Below are 5310 nucleotides of genomic sequence, written 5' to 3'. Positions count from 1 at the left end.
GGGTGTAAATGTACTTGTCCATTCCATTTGCAGTCAGTTCTAAGGACCTCCTACTATGAGTCTAAAGCCGAGGGGTGGACACGGTGTCAAATTACAGCGGCCTTATCGAAAGAAAAGGGTTGTTTTAGTTCTGTGAAGTTTCTAGAACAATAGTTCCGCTGGTTCTAAACACAATATGTATGCGTAATAAAAGAGAAGTAAATAATTATGTATGGTTATGATTTATATTATTTTCCATAAGATATATACATTAAGAACTGGATAGCACAAAGAAAAAAATTAACATCGTATATAAAATGTATGAATTTTTCTTTAACATTTCTTCTATAATTTTCACAATTTCTAATTAAAGAGATGTTTTGCATGTTTAGTTTCCCCAGATATTATTTATTTATTTATTCTATTCTTATTTTTAGAATAGCAGACTAAAATATAGTGTATGTGTTCTCCAGTAATCACAGAAATTACAAAAATTATACTCTCTCAGACACCTATTTTTTGTTTGCGTTAATTAACATTAGAATGCTCGAGTCGAAATGATAAACATTGGAAAAAGACTAACATGAAAACAAGCTTATTCCAGAAACCCTGTGATTATAAACGTGTTGTGAGTCACAATGTCATGACTTTAAGCAGCCTAACTGTGATTAAGAGATGTACTGTAGCCTCTTCCTAGAGCATGATGAAGGTAAATCCCTGGAGGCTTTATCTCAGTGAAACTCCAGAAAGATCAGTGATCAAACATGCTAATATTTGATAGTTCTAGTAATAAAGTTATAATTTAAGTAAACAGCTTAAAACAACAGACCATTAATTTAGAGGTGTTATATTAAAACTATCAGACCTGAAGCTGGTGGTTATCAGTCACAGTCACAGCTTTATTTAGCTCATTGAATCATAACTCGTGAACTATGGATCAGTTCTATTTTAAATGAGTACATTGCAGAGCTGTATAACCTATTGTGTCATACTGTTATTTTATCTTCCAGACTTTTCTTAAACACATTTTTTTAGAAGGACCTGTATGAAAGTTATGTTAAACTGCAGTAACAACAGGCCCACTGAAATTCAGCCTTGGGCTTCTCAACCTTTGGTTTATGTTTCAAGTCTAGCCAGTTTTAGAAAGAGGAATGCAGCAGAAAAATTCCACTGGACTCTGAGCAAAGGGGGAAGGTTTGCTAGTCCCACCAAGCCTGCAAAAGACTGCAGAGCAGGCGGATTCCACCAGCTTTAGTGTTTGATCCATCATTATATCAGGGAATTGGATTATCACAACATAGACTCATGAACTATTGTCAAGAAAGCATCTGCGCCATTCTCATTTGATTGGCCAGATTGTGACCAAGCCGACAGGAATCCTTGAATAATATGAAGGGGATCACAGTGGAATGGCCATCTCTACATATGAATGAACATGATTAAAGGAAAACTAATAAGGAGAAATAATGAAATAACTACTGAAAGATGGAGAACAACCTCCATGCCATTATGTAATGCATTACAAATTAGAATGTATTGATTTGTACATGTTTGGACAGGGATAAAACTGAATGTTTTTTCATAATTATATCATGTGTAGTAATTTTCCATAGTTAGGGAGGAGCAGGTCATGTTTGTACTGGTTGGGCAGGACACCGACTGAGAGGCAGTACCTAAGATATTTCATTTGCTGTCCTGCCATGAACCCCAAGCATGTGACCATAGTGTCAGTTCTGACCAACCTCTAGACACCACTCTTCTATAACTCTTTTTTATATTTTCTGCCACATAAAAAAGTAGAATATATTATTGCGTGACAGCCATAAAAGAAGTACGTAGTAACGTCTGGTTACAATTTCCTATAAAACACAATAGGCCTATAAAGGCAGTAACAAAAGGAATATAATGAATGTAAACTTCGGTTAACCATCCTCTGAGCTCGTAATATAAATAACCCTTAGCTGTTTCCCCTCTCAAAATATGCATTATCTAGGAATGAGTGCTCATTTACTACACAAAAACACACCACAATGATGGCTACTTCTTGGACAATTGAATGTCAGTGACACTGTATGGTGGTGCAATACAAAGCAGTTATTTTAATGGATAACATTTACACAAAACAATGCTTTACCAAGTGGCACAATTTCAGAATCAGGATTGAAATTGCCCTTTTAGCCTCCCAGTCATGCAGCTCAATATAGCAACATTGGTTTAATCAATGGCATGCGTTTTAAGGCGAAATCTGTTTGATGACTAATGGAAGACTGTGCATATTTTGGAATAATGGTTATCATTATTCAGTTATTTAGTTTTGAAGTTCTGGTCAACCCCACCCCATGAGAAAATGTAACAAATTTTTGTATGAATTTGTACGATGCGAAAAGTAAGCCAGAAGGACCACCCCGAACTGAAAGTGGGATGTAAACATAATGTATGAAAACCGATTAAAGAATTCATATGAATTAGTCACCAAATCGCCAAAATGTAAAATTGACTGCCTTGAGAGTGTGATGGATCTGGGTCAGAAATTACTTACTTTACCTCGCTTTTCTATAATAGAGTATGAATGAATTATCTTGCACAAATTTGTACAATGCAGTTAACTGAAAATGTACAATTACTAGAAAAAAATTGAGTAAAAAAGTAAGGCCCATAAACCTAACCATCAATAGGACATGAGAACATATAGACATATACAAAAGAGATTGTACAAATTCTTGAATTAGAAACCAATTTGCCAAAACATACTATAGATATGGATTGGTGGTTCTGAGACTGAAATTCCTCACTAAATATCTTCTTTTGGTTAAATCCATTACATGACTAGCCTTTGTCCTACAACCAATTGGAAACAACAAAAGAGAACAAATGAATGATGTTGTATAAATTAGTACAATGTGATTCGTATGGAAACACACATTTAGCATGAAAGTGTGAAGGTCCAACTCTAATCACACCTGTAAACCTAATGAAAATGTAAGAAAGGAATCATACACATTCATAGAAAGATGCAAATACAAATTGGCATTAGTTCTGGGACTGAAATTTATTCACCTCTCATTTTGCATCTATTGCACGACAAGACTTTGTCTTTACAGTTTTCTGGTAACCACAAAAGAATATGAATAATTACACAGACACAAACTGTTGAACCATAAACACAAACAATAATGATAAAAACTTGTTTTTATGGAAGGATTTTAACTGTATTTTTTTATAGAAGCGATGCCAGTTAAAGACATAACTAAAGTTTACAGAATTTATATTATACATACAATCATAAGTATCTGAACCCCATTAAAAACACACCTTCTTTTTAACCACTTTTGGCCTTGTTAAAGACATCATATGCATGATATAAAATACAGCAAACATAATGTGTTAGGTAACTTTGTGATGTTAGGTTTACTTAAAGATTACCTAAACAAGAACTGCACAGTCAACTAGTACAGCATAAACAATGTGTTTTATTTAAGTTTTAGTTCATTAAACATTACTCATACTGTTCCCAATATGGCTGAATGTAGTTGTTTTCAGGATTCAGATAACGGACAGGTTTGGAGCACTTCATGCCAGAGTTGTTGGTTTCGTTGGGACATTCATCACTGTGGGTGTTACAGGACTGGTGCTGCAGTGGAAAAGTGCCACCGGATAGGTGAAGTGTGGATCTGCATGTGAAGGGCAACCGGGCAAGATGGCGGTCCGGGACTTCTTGATATGTGAAGCCCCTGTGAACCAAGAAACGAGGACCCACCAACTCCTTAACATTACTGTCCTATAGGATGAATGTTGTGATGCAGATTTAGCCACATTGTAATTAAATCTAACTAGCATATCCCAGATTTTTTCTTAATTTAACAGATTTTGAAATGTATTACATCATCATAATTCCAAACCCATATGACCTTTGTTCTTCCATGGAGCCCAAAACAAAAAACGTTATCTCTGTTTGTGTTCCACAGAAAGAGATCCGTCATACAGACTTGGCAAACAATAACAGTAGTCTTTCAATCATTTGCGGAAATCAGGTTGTGCTTCTTCCTCACTTTTCCTCACTGCGTCCATTTACCCTGGAGAAACAGAAGCCCATGCAGATGGTGGTGTTGACAGCCACACAGTAATTGCACTCCTGTCTCTCGATGTAAATGGTGTATTCAGTGGGGGCACACATGGGCATGTCTACATTTATAAAAAATCCCAGCATGCCAACCACATACACAGGAGACATAGCTGGCACCTGGTGGTATATCGTGGTGTCTAAGAGATGGAGTGTGAGTGGGTGGTTGCCAGGCCAGGTTGTGTATGTAGCCTTCTGGTACCGTCAAGGCTGGCGTTTATTATTGCGATGTAATGCAATTAAGTTGGAAACATATATCATGGAAGAATAAACAAATTAAAACACTGTGAACAATAAACCCACATATAACCAACATACAACCTACAGTTGGTATGTTTTAGCATAATTTCACCGTGGTAAATTCAGACCACTCTGTTTAAGCTTCATGTTTTGAAATTACAGTCTAATTTAGATTTAAAAAAATATAGGCTAATAAAGCAAATAACCGTAAAATATTCTTCCTATACTCATATTTTCATTCTTTCTTGTCTTTTGCTTAAATAAAATACATTTTAGTAGTAGCTGAATTTGAACAATAAAGTTCTCTAATTTAAATAGCTAACTGAGTTAATGTACATTTATTTGATACATTTATTTGTAAATGTTTATCTATTTATCGTATTTCATATCTAGCCTAATTTGTTATATGTAATAAAACTATGCAGTTTCTGTGTGAATGATTGGCTGCGATGCAAGGGGCACCAGCTAAAATCTTGCCCCAAATTGGTCAGGGCTTACCTTGCCTCCACAAGTCAGTTTGCTAAGTTTTAATTTATTTATTTGTTTGTTACAGCGTTCAGTGATGCAGCGCTAGAAAAAAAAACAGGATTTGAAGTTTGAAATTGAGCTTTTAACTTTAAACATGTGGCGATCTTGTGTGAGACACAGAAAAAGCTGCAAGACTCGGGTGCAACAGTGAAAGATGAAAAGCAGGTTGCTAGCCCACTAGCCCGAATCAGCACAGCTTGGAATGAATGAAAAAAAGCCATTTCTAGACTAATACTCAAAAATACACCTTGAATCTCACAACAATCATTTCATGTGTCTTTCTGAGCTTCCTTAAACTTTTTGACTGTCAAACAGCTCAGAAGTGCTAAAGTAAATCAAGAGACCACTTACCTGGAAGATCCTGTTAAACCTGCTCGTGTTAAAAGGCTTCTGCCATCTAAATTAGTAAGGTGATCTACTCAGGCTGTTGCTGCTTTTCATAT

The 5310-nt window shown here is 35.6% G+C and overlaps 1 pseudogene; it reads right to left on the bottom strand.

Moving 5' to 3' along the window:
- Window positions 1-3020: 3020 nt before the first annotated feature.
- Window positions 3021-4600, bottom strand: LOC128015167 (thyrotropin subunit beta-like; annotated as a pseudogene).
- Between the last annotated feature and the right edge of the window lie 710 nt (window positions 4601-5310).

Source organism: Carassius gibelio, chromosome A6 (assembly GCF_023724105.1).
Source record: "Carassius gibelio isolate Cgi1373 ecotype wild population from Czech Republic chromosome A6, carGib1.2-hapl.c, whole genome shotgun sequence".
Taxonomy (NCBI): Eukaryota; Metazoa; Chordata; class Actinopteri; order Cypriniformes; family Cyprinidae; genus Carassius; species Carassius gibelio.
The sequence above is the reverse complement of the archived record's forward strand: the minus strand, read 5'-3'. Positions and strand labels throughout refer to the sequence as shown.